This window comes from Teleopsis dalmanni, chromosome 2, assembly GCF_002237135.1.
Source record: "Teleopsis dalmanni isolate 2A chromosome 2, ASM223713v2, whole genome shotgun sequence".
Taxonomy (NCBI): domain Eukaryota; kingdom Metazoa; phylum Arthropoda; class Insecta; order Diptera; family Diopsidae; genus Teleopsis; species Teleopsis dalmanni.
The window spans coordinates 74,737,746-74,750,859 of record NC_051847.1 but is presented as its reverse complement, the minus strand read 5'-3'; positions in this window follow the sequence as shown (position 1 = coordinate 74,750,859).

Genomic DNA, 13,114 nt, shown 5'->3' with positions numbered 1-13,114 from the left:
ATATACAGTCAAACTTCCATAACTCGAAGTCCAAATTTGCAAAGAATAGGTTCGACTTATGGAGACTTCGAGTTAGAGAATTTTTTTATATTTTTTTATTTTTGAAAGGATAAAATTTGCAATCAAATAAAGCATAGAAGTTATAGTGAAGTAAAATATTCAGATATTAGGGTTTGGGACTTTAATTTTGCTTTTTATTTTCAGTAAAAAGAGATACTACATTTTTTTTATACTCTTATAGTGATCATCAGTTGTACTGTCATTTGTTTACAAATATAAATTCAGAATATTGAATAAATCTTCTATTTCATTCTTAGAAGGCTGATAAACAATTGCATCCACCGAACCCTCATCATCACTTTCCGTTGTGCTTAGAATTGGATCCAGTAGTTTGGAGCTATAGTGCTCAATAATATCGTCATCTGTAGAAAAACTTGACGTACAAATTTCATTGTCAAGTTCAATATAATCGTTAAGAGTAGCATTGGAAGTTATTTTATTTACTTTAAACCACGCTGTCAAAGAAAGAAAAAATTAAACATTTGATTTGGAAAAGGGACTTCCCCTAACACCAAAATGGATTTATAATTAAAACAAAAATTAGACTTATAGAATGCACTTTCCCATATTTCTGTTGGCACGAAACAAAATTTTTGTTCGAATTATAGAGAAATTCGAGTTCTAGAAGTTCGAGTTATGGAAGCAGATTTGCATGTAATTTGCTCTCTAAAACCTTGGTGCACTGTTTTTGGTTCGAGTTATAGAAAATTCGAGTTATAGAAGTTCGAGTTATGGAAGTTTGACTGTACATCCAAATATTTTCTTTTATATGAGAAACTTAAGTACTTAATTAGAAGCGAATAAATTGTAATATAAAAAAGTTTTTTAAAAACAAAGATGGTCCTAAATCTGTGGTATATATGTAAGCTATATTTAAGCTTAAGCTCTAATGAGTTTAATACCCCATTTCTGTTACACAGGTTGCTTTCTGAAAATAATGCTTACGTTTCAAACATGAAGTGCGTATATTAGAAAAAACCTATGACTGACTCGGTTTTTTTTTATATCAGCTAAATTCAAATCTTAGCTGATATGAGTAAAAATTTTTATAGTCTATTATATGCATATAAGTATCAAATTTTATTTAAATGCTTTTATTAAAAATGGAAGCCGATTGTTTAACTTATATAGAAGCTATAAAGAAGTGTCCCGATTTCGGCAAATCCGTCAAATAACTAGAAACCACTTTTGAAAAGTATGTGTGCAAAATTTTTTTCGGATAGTTCAAAAATTGAAGGATTGCTTTGAACGAAAATGACAAACTAACAGACAGAAAGGCCTAAATATAATAAATAATATAATAATTATAATAAATAAATTTTCAGGGGTTCATGACTTTTTTGTGGAAGTGTAGGATTTATATATTGAGCAACCAAAAAGTTAATTATATATAATTAATTTATTTAGCGAAAATACCTGCTTAATATTATTCATAGCTATCAGTGATACATAGTGTCCACAAAAATTTTATAAATCGAGTTCTTCTAAGAGGTTTACAATATTCATGACGCCAAGTATGGTTCCATATTTTTAACTAGTTTTCTATAGTCTTACACCACGCGTTGCCTATGTCTCCAAGTTGCCTGTGTGCTTCAACGTACCGCCCATCCTGCTTTTTAAATTCTGTTTGAATATTGTGTGGCCAATTCATAGTCACAGATTCTTAAAATTTACTACAAATACTTATTAATGGAGTTTTAAATGAGTTTTTAAATAAGTTTGGAGGACTTTTAATTTAGACCTTTAGCACATTACTGTCGGAACATTAAAATTATATATATAAAGCTTTGTTTTGATCTTCGTATGCATACTGAATTCAGATTCAGCGTACTTACTTAGTTTTATTGGTCATTATGCTTCTCAGATTCGTCGAACACTTAACGTGGTGATGATTTGAAGAAACCTCCTAAATAGTTAACTTCTTTATAATTTCTTCTATTAACTGCTGAGGACAACCAAATAAAATTAAATAAATATTCGATCGTTTCTTTCATGTGCTCCTCTTGATAGTTTCTAAAGTCATTTTCACAAATATTCAATCTATTGGCATACCTACCGTTCAAACAACGATCTGTAATGAGAGACTTAAGCAGATTGATAGCACTTACTGTTAAACTTAAGACAGTAATTGTTTTCTTGTATATTATTTCTAATAAAGTTGCTTCGAGATATGATATTGTATATATTCTATATACCAATAGTTTTCTGTCATTGTTGGTATTTTTGTCTAATAAGATGTTCAAAGGATGTTATAGTAGCTTCCATTTTAGATTTTATAGTGGTACACGAAAAAGTGATGTTGTGTCTAGCCAATCTATCAGCTGTACAAATTCCATGATTTGTGTGGTTTGGAAGTCAAATTAGATTATGATTGTTTGCTTAAAATGTCTTATTGAAAGATAAACGGGACAATTTTAAATCACATGATATTATCTCTATATTTTTGTTTAATTTTGTGACAATTTGAAAATATCCAAACCTTTCCTTAATACGAGTATATATCCATTGCTAGACAATGTCGGTTTACATCTCAACATTTTAGTTGAGTTAATTTCTATGAATTAATTTGATAAATTATGATTAAAGATTAATTAATTTTGGTAGATAATTTAATTTTAATTGCCAAATAGAAGAATTAATTTATGTTTGGAACATATTATAATATAATATATCTGTAATCTGTAGTTAATTTATCAATTGAGACTTTTTAGATTATACTCCTCATCTACCTATGTATATTAGTTTCGCAGTTTTGAGCTATTCGCTCCAAGACAAGATCTGTCTTGGATCGTCGATGTTTGTTAGTACAGGGTTTGGAAGAAGGATAAGAGTTTTGTATATGTTATCGAAATTCGTGAGTGGGATGATGTAGTCAGTATTCGTTGCTATTTCAATAAGCTACTGTATAATTGCAATGAGGAATATAAAAGAGGTAGATTACTGAGCAAAAGTTAAACGTAAATAGAAATAATTAATTGCTGTGTGTAGTTAAAATATATAAAATGTTGTAAGATCTATAAAATATTTAAAGTTTTCAGAATTTTTTTTTTATATATTCAATCCATATGTATTTAATTTAATAATTATATATTTTTAGAATCACAATAATTATTCTTGAAACAAGCTTTATAATGGATATATTTGCGAAATATTAATGTATAATTGGAACATTTCTTTATATTATGTTTTAATATATTTTCGTGATAAAGTAATTGTAAATATAATGAAGGAAATTATCTCACGCCGAAAATATTGCATTATGTTGTGTTTATTATTGTTTTAACAGCAGGAATGATCAATTAAATCAGAAATGAAATAAAACAATTTCTATGTTAATTCAATTAGAATTCCTAATAGCTTGGAGTAGTTCAAGTAAACTCACTTCACCATATGCCAAAATTTAAGTATAGAAATGAGTTTTTGCATATGCAGAGCAAATAAAACAAACCCCATTTCATATCCACAAGCCAATCCATTTACGCAACTATGGTAATATTGGAAGACCACCCTTGCGCCCTGTTGGCGAATAATACACATTATTTATGGGTAGTTAGGATTTTATGAACGAATAATGTTTGCTTTTATGGAAAACAAAAATATGAAGAAAATCGTTATTTATGTGGAACGGCAATACGTGTGGTGAAAAGCACCGGAAATTTAGCAACTGCAAAGAATTGATTTTCAATTATTACTGCACCCCCCCCAAAAGAAGGGGAAAATATCTACGAAACTTCTTAAATCAAACAATTATTATCTCTTGGAGGAAAGTGTTTGTGTTTGAAGGGTTTGTAGATTTGTGCTCCTATTCGATTTTAGCATTTAATTATTCAGTCAAGCGGAAGTATCTATGTGGCGAGCAAGTGTGGTGTTGTCTTTCGTCTTGACAAATCAAAGTTTTAATCACATTAACCCAGTTAATGATGCGTAAGTGTGCAAGTAATCAAGGTAACAGTTGGTCAATTGAGTTAAGTGACTTTTAAAGATATTTTACATTTATTTAAGTTTGGCTTGAAGTACAAGGTGTTGATCGGTTTTACACTTCATTTCATTTTATATTTTATTTTGGGTGCTGCTTAAATTAACTATAAAAAGTTTAAAAAAAACTCTAGAGCAATGATATTAAGGAGTTATAAATTTAATATTTATAGTATCTATAAGATAATATTAAGTTAAAAAAAAATTAAGTTAAAATATAAGAATGAAGATAATAAAACAAAATGAATAAACTACATAGGGTAATCTATCTTCAACGAATCCTGACGGGACCATCAATTTATCCACTTAAGAGAATAGCTTCCTTGTGAAAACTGGAGACTAGAAAGTTATGCGATTAATACAGGATTCATTTATACGTACGCCTGTTAAATAGAACTTTCACTGTAATAACTACAAATTATTTATTTCATAAGAAAAACAATAACGGTTAATAGAGATATCTAATTATAAGAGTACTCGTTAAACAGAGTTTTCGCTGTAATAAATTATTTATTTTATTAGGAAAACAATAACGGTTAATAAAGATATCAGTTTATAAACGCGCCCGTTTAATAGAGCTTTCACTGTAATAACTACAAATGATTTATTTTGTAAGGAAAACAATAACGGTTAATAGAGATATCCATTTATAAGAGCACACGTTGAACAGAGCTCTCACTGTAATAGACTAAATTATTTATTTTGTAAGGAAAGCCAAATGGTTTCCAAATATCGGAAAATGCCAAAAATTGTCGACAATTTTCGTACAATCGGAAAAGCTTCTTATTACTTATCACTTTTAGTAAATTATAAGAACCTGATATTAAAGCACCGGCTGAATCCACAATTCTTAGTCCGAATCTTGAGAGCACGAGACACAAACATAGGAAGTGTTTCAACCTATTGCACTTCAGCTTCAAAGTCGACATAAGTTGTTATAAGCGAGGCTAAGAAATGTTTGGTGTAAGCAGAGCTGTGCCGTATTGATTACTTTTGTAATTAGATTACCCCGAATTCTTAATTACAGGGTAATTGGAATTTAGAATTAAGATATGAGATTACAGTTGTAATTGGAATTAAGAAAACCAAATTCGTAATTACAAGGGATTGGAATTTGAAATTGAGCAAATAGATTACACTTGGAATTGGAATTGAAAAAACCAATTCCTATTTTCAGGTAATTTTCAAAAGTAGTTGAATTCTAAAGATTACTCTCCTATGCTTTTGCTGAACTATATTTATTTTATAACAAACAAATTCATAAATTTATGTGTGCAAGTATATATAATTTTGTTTCTGCTACATTGTGTGTGTGCTTTTTTTATTTAATGAAATTTATTATTTTTAATGAAATTTATTTACTTCCACCGTGTAAGTGCTGTGATTAGTGAACTCATCAATAAGTAGTCAACGGTCTCTGCTACAAAAAGTGATAAGAAAAATATGGGGTCTCAACTGTTTTCCATTAAACCAACAGTTTCTGCAGTCATCGCGATTTCGGTTTTAAGTGTTTCATTGAGATAGGATCCTACCTTCAATAGTTAGTTTTTAATAGATTTTAGCAAGTTGAGATATGATTGCGACATCGTATTATAACCGATTCCTATGAGTTCGACTGCTGTTTTGATCTTTGATATGCCGGAATGATCAAGAAACTAAAGAAAGGTTAGGTTAGAAAACAGTTTAACCAACGTTGTTGTTATCAAAAAATCACCAGTTAAGAGATCTCTACAATGATCAAGAAACTAAAGAAAGGTTAGGTTAGAAAACAGTTTAACCAACGTTGTTGTTATCAAAAAATCACCAGTTAAGAGATCTCTACAATATATACCCAATCGAACCAATCGAAGTATCGAATGATACTAAATTTCAATTAAAAAATAAAAATAAATAATGATTTGATTATGATTTTATTCTAATATAACACAGCAAATGAATTTGTTAATGTTAAAGTCAGGTGCAGCTTCGGATCAGGTGGTTAATGAACAATGACTCTGCACTTTAGATTTAGTAGGGTCAACTACTAGTTTAACCCCTGGTACTTGCAGTCTCAAAAAATTATTTACGAATAATACAATATAAGAAATAATTATAAGACAATTGATGATGGGCATCTGGTAATACTGGAAATAGCTGTATGGTCAGACAAAAATTCAATTAATTAAAATAATAAAATAATTTTTGTTGTTGTAGTTCACTACTATTCGAAACCTCTCTAAAAAAAGCCAAACTAACTAGGTAGACAAGCTTTTAGAAAAACTATAATTATAGTATTTTGAAAAACATTTTGTTAAGAAATATAATTGAATAATAATATTGAGGCTTGTATGATTAACAGTTTTTCAGGTTAACTTTTCCTTGCGTATTATTGAAACTAAATTCATACTCTTACATTTAATTAGAAAATCTCCAACAAGGATTTTAAATATTTATCTATATTCCTTAAATATATATTTTATAATTGGAAAATTCCGAAATACGTGTTGAAAAAAAAATTAAATAAAACAAAATGAATGTCAAAGCGATATGTGGTATGTCGTTTTTAACTAATGACAGCACAAATTAAATAAATTAAAATTAGTCAATAAACTATCAAATTCCACAATTTATCCATTTGTGTATTTCCATTAGTCGATAAATGCCACGTAATTTGAATTTATATCATTTGTTGTCTGGATTTTAATGTTTGGAAAATGATGCTCCAGCCAAGTTTCTGTTTGGTTTTCTGATTATATTGATTTTATGTTAAATATTCTATCTCATTTGCAGTCATCGAATTTGCTTATGTACAGGTAAGTGAATAAATGTTTAATTAGATAAATTAAGTGGAATTGTGTTTATTTGCAAAACAACCACAATTTAATTAATTTTAAAAAACAATTGCACTTTAAAATTTTATTGGGATGCCACTTAAGTGAATGATTATAAGTATTTCATTATAATGGCAAATAATTTTGCTTTTGCGTACCACATAAAAATAATACTAAGATAAGCAATTAAATTTGAAATTATGTCGTATATAAATGGATAGAAAATTAATTAAATTAATTGCATTAAAAGCATATTGTATAATATACTAAGTATATAGCTCTATAAAATATATATTAGAATTTGAATAAGTCAACAATGATTTAATATCCTTTATCATGGGCATAGTCAACGGAGACAAACTGAACTGAAGTGTTGATAAACTGAAATGGTTGTATACCCATCGGAATTGACCATTTCACGTTCCTGTCATGGTACGGATACAGTTGAGACATGACCAGTTATCCCGAAAAAATAAGTGAACATTTCTTTCGAAGCGCTTCGAGCGCGAAAAGCTTTTGTTGGATTTGGTTCTCATCTTGAAACACCCATACAGTCGACTGTTTTTTACGTACTGGTTCATACGCATATATCCATGATTCGTCACCTGTTACAATTTTATATACAACTACGTCTTTTGAAACACTGCCACTGTACTCGTACTTCTTAAGCATTTGTTTGCACCAATCGATACTATCATCTTTTTGAGATTTTATCATGTCAAATAATGCGGCATCCTATGAGAACTAACCTTTCTCACCGCTCAATGATCGTTCAATATTTTTTATATGGTGGTGAAACTAATGCCTAATGCCTCAATCTCACAGTATGTCGTATGACAATCTTGCATATCAGTTTTTGTACAGCATCAATATTTTTTGGCCCAACAACTGATTTTGGATTGATTTCGACCTTCACGAAATTAGAAATTTTGTCAGTGAGCCAACTGCGACCACGATTAAAATCATTGTACCACAGTGGCAAAGAATCTAGCTTCATCGTCAAATATGGCGATGTGGAAGTAAGTTGTGCAATGTACTCTTGTCTTGATATTCCACGTCGAATCATCGCATAAAAATTACTGTAAATTAATGTAAAACAAATAATGCTCTTTTGACAAAAAGTCTAAGGGAGGTCATGTTTAATAATGTCAAACTTTCGTATGGAAACGTCAGATGAGACCTGGCAACCAGTGCTGCCAAGGCTCAAAATATAAACAGTGACCCTAGTATTATTATTAACAATTATTAATTATTATTTTATAAAAATGTTTATTACTATGAATTCACTATTATTATTATTAACAAGTTCCTTTCCCAATGAAACTACTTTTTTGAAATAACTTTCACAGCACTTCTGATTTTATGATTTCATCATCAGTATCAAATATGTTCCTGAATTCAGTTTTGTCTTTCGAATTTCATATCCAAAATTTGACATGATTTGCATTTCGCGAGAAGTTGTGAGTATCATAACTGCATTTACACATTAATATGATTTAGTATTTGCTCTTGGGCTTACAACCTACGCACTACAGCGAAACCCTTTATCCATGGATGAGTATGAAGCTTATGTGGGTGGGCATCATTGAAAAATTCATCAGTTTTTGACGCGTGAATGTGTTGTGGTTAATGAAAACTGAAAAAGTTGAAATCAAATTGAAATTGATATTCTCTTCGAGGTCTTAAATCCACGCTTCCGACATTCACTGATATGAATTCGTATGAATATTAATTCCTAGTGCGAAAGGTTTGGTTTTTGTAAATAAATTCAAAATTTTCAAATCGAAATTGAAAAGTGGTTTGTTCTATCGTAAAAGAGTATTATAAATAAACTAGGAGTTTAAATCTAAAAAGAGAGTTTATTTACAAATTGATACGAAATAACACTTTTCAATCTTATATTTTTTTTAGAAAATTATGTATATTTACTTATAATTTTAATTTTGTCAGTTATAGATAATTTTATTCTTTCATTTTTACATAAAAATTAATATAACGAGCTTCCATAAAATTCATGTGTGTATATGTATATAGCATATATATATTTATATATTAAAAATGAATACTTTAATATGTAATATATTTTTTATACTACTACTATTATACTACACTATTATACTAATATTATATTTACTATTATACTATTATTCATTATACTATAAGTCGACGGACGACATTGTGTCATAATCGCTGTTTTGATTATATTTAATCATATATTCATTTAAGTTCCACTGAATATACTGTAAAACAGAAATTTTAAAATAAAAGTAAATATATATACATTACTTTATATGTATTCAGAAAACGTATTCTACGAGAGAATCAGTGTATAGAGTATGGGAAATTATCATAAATTATATAATTTTATTACAATTTTATAACAATCAAATTGTAAACATATAAAAATTATAATTGTATATAACTATATAAATCAAAATTTATTTTATCATTCCTAAGATAGCCCGCATCCAGGGCAATGAAACTATGATAGCGTTTGAACTCGCCCCTTCATATTTATTTCATAGCTTGTTTGAGGTATAGCCTATGACTTTTTCTGAAGATTTCCCAAAGGTTAGTCTTAGTTTCAGGAACAAAGACATACATGACCATGTCAGATGAATGCAATCTTCGATCTATGACACTTCTTGACTTTGTTTTTGCCAGAAATTCAGTATCTTTAACGTGAATTTTAAAATTCACATTTTAAATACCTTTTACTAGGAATGTACTTTTAAATACATATACACTGTTATTTTCAATATAAATATAATAAGATAATATACTTATAAAATGTTTACATTGCGAACTTTGCTGGTGGAAATACTCTTTGAGCTCAAAACCCGTTACCAAAAAAGTAATGGTAACAGACGCCTACTATTTTTGGACTAAATAAATTACAATTTAATAAAAGAAAATAATAATGTTAAGTTAATAATACAAACAAAAAAATTAATGTCTTAAAAAGATTATAGATTATAGAGACATTATAGAGATTTAGATATTAAAGTCTAACTTAAAACAAATATAGATAAGTATTGAAAATATCTAAGAAGGAAACTTTTACATAAGATTAAAAAATCGAATTTATGATCGGATTCAACGTTAGTTGAAGTAGGACTTTGTCCAACTAAAGACTAAGTTAGAGGGGTTTGAATAGAAACAAATAGACAACAACAAAAATTATAGTTATATTATTGAAATTTGGCTAACAATACAACACTGTTTCGAGTATTGCCAAGTACTCATCATCAGTAGTCTTAGAAAATATTCAAATTTTTTTTTAATTTGGTCATAGTTCGTATATAATTTGTTTGGACTTTGGACTGTTTGGCTTAGATCTCGTGTCTATCAAATTAGAAGCGTTGACATATCGTGTTTTTCCACAAGTAGTCAAGACTGCACAAATTTTCAATGCTCAAGTTCCAAGTTTTGTTTCCAAAACGGGACAGGAATAAAGTACATGAAAAAATAATACAGGACTACCCTAGAAGCCATATGGTTCTTGATGGTGACCTTGGATTAGGTATATGTGGAGCATGAAAACGCCTATTCTCCGATTCTGAGAGGAAAGAACTCATTAATTTTGATTTTTGGAGTTATTTCAAGAAAGCATGGTTTTGTGTATTGGGATTAAGATAACGATAGTTCGCCAGCTTTACTTTATCATATTTCTTATGTTTTCGTTTTATTTTATTTTTTGTTTAATATATAATATACATTAGTGTTATAGAAAAGTAACAGCGGCTTTTTAGTACATTTTGGAGCAATATCTTTTTTTTAATGAAAATCAATTAATTTTGCCATTGCCATGTGGTTTCGTGATGCTGTTGGTAAGAATTTTTGTGGTTCATCGACAAAAAGCTTGACCAAGAGACTTTTCAAAAGACTAAATCAAATGGTAGTAAAACTTAATATTTGTAGAAAATAGATATATTTAGCAATATAAATTCGTCACTTGTTTTGTATGAGTGAAATCATTTTATTTAAAAATAAAGTATTTTTGTGTCATTTTAAGTTTTTTTTAGTCTCTAACTTACAAATATCAAGACTTATCTTATATGATTATACACTTACAATAATATGGTGTTGTAAGGAGTGTCATAGTTGGAATTTAATTGCTGGTTTCTTGTTTTATTAAAATGCATTTAGCTTGAATAACTTAAACATATGCATATATATATATAACACTTTAGAATGTAAAATGTATTTCACATTAAACAGTTCAATATGCAATACGACTATGAAAGCAATACCGATGAAATAGTTACTCATACGCTACGTTGTACATTGAATGTCAACAGTAGAGGAAGAAAGTGAAATAATTAATGAAATTCGTTGGAAATTCTAAACATAAATATTATTGAAGAGTTAATTTATTTTATAATAAAATTATTATTTCATGGTGTTTAAGTTAAATATTTCTATTTGGTCAACCCAATAGTAAACTAATCCATACTGAAAGCTCAAATAAATAATTGCACTGAGTTCATACAATTATTATTGTATTATATTACGTTATAAAATAAATTTCCAGAGTTTGCAATTAGATGACATTGACAATAAATGTTTCAACTTAGATATCTACTATAAAATTCATTAAAGTTTATTATTTCCTTTTAAGTTTTGAAAGATGAAAGATAATTGTATATTTATTTGTTACCTTTAATAATATAAAAATTATTTTATAAGAACTGACACTTCTGATTCAATTTTTATAATATAGTTTTAGTAGTTTAACTTTGAAAAAGTTAATTAGTTTGAAAAATAATATAATAAGTAATTATTATTCCACTTTTTTCAGAGTCAGCACCTCATTAAATGTTAATAGAAATTTTATAATATATTAAAAGGCATTAGTATTATATACAAATAAATTGATATTTATTTAATATACTCTACACATTTGTGAATAAATGGTGCATTTGTAGTGTGAATAAAACTTAAAGCATTGCAATACTACAATGCGTTAGGAGATATTAGAGGCCATATAAATCAAAAATATGCAACTTGTTGAGGAATCTATCTGACTAAGGACGCTTTGAGAGAAAAATTGTTCGAAAGATCGATACTGAACGAAGAATTTGGCATAATTCGTCTGTTTTCTAATTAAGTGGGATTTAAAAGAAAAATTGTACGGAACATCGATACTAAATGACAACTGATTGAGGAATCTGGCATAATGATATTCATCAGTTATCTGACTAAGAAGGATTTGATAGAAAAATTGTTCGGAAGATTGATATTGAACGATTGAAGTGAGTTTAAATAAAGTTAAATGAATATTTTGTACATTGCTGAGTATCATCCCTGTTTTGATATTTTAAGTTTGCTAAATAATGGAAATTCGTATCTCTAATCTGTAATAAAAACATTTTTATAATATCTTAAAACTCTTTCAATTATCAAATGTTAAACCCTTATTAATTTTTCATATGTTGGAAAATGGTTTATACAGTTAAATTTAACACCTTCAAATCAAGCTAAAATTATTGAATAAACATTAAAAATATTTTGTGTCAGACAGTGTTAGCAGTATAATCTATTGCAAATATGTATTAAAACTTAACGATTTTGCTGGCATGCAAATGATCTGAAAAGAAAAATTTTACAATCTGTACTCACTGGTGAAAAGTATCAGTATTTTTATAGAAAAATCAATTGACGAACGATATAATCACATTCGGTACTACCAATTAGTGAAAGTAAGTGGCTGATTCGGCAGGCAGATGAAGGCTATTGGATGCGACAAAATACGATGCACATATATATTATGTACAAATATGCATCAAATTAGATTAAAAACTGCGAGAGAAAGATTACTAGACAAATAGGAATTACTAGAACGAGTTGTCGTAACATGTTGATCTGGATCATTATATGGGTTTTGTTGTCCTAAATATTACTAGATAAATAGAAAGTGTTAGAGCGAGTTGTCGTAACATGTTGATCTGGATCATTATATGAGATTTGTTGTCCTTAATTTTACATCAAAAATATTATGACTTCTTTATTTTAGAATACTTACTGTATTATTATAATAATGTTAAGCTAATTAAAAATGCTAGAAATTTGTGTATTATTTAACAATTTATTTTAATAATGGGATATTACCATGATGAGATGGAGACTAGTTAAGATACCCTTAAACAAATATATATAGAAGTATATTTACAAATATAATATAGTATTACACAAATTAAACTTAAAGGCTTATGAATATATAATAAAAATGCAGTCAACTTTAAAATGTCTATGAATATGCAAATAGG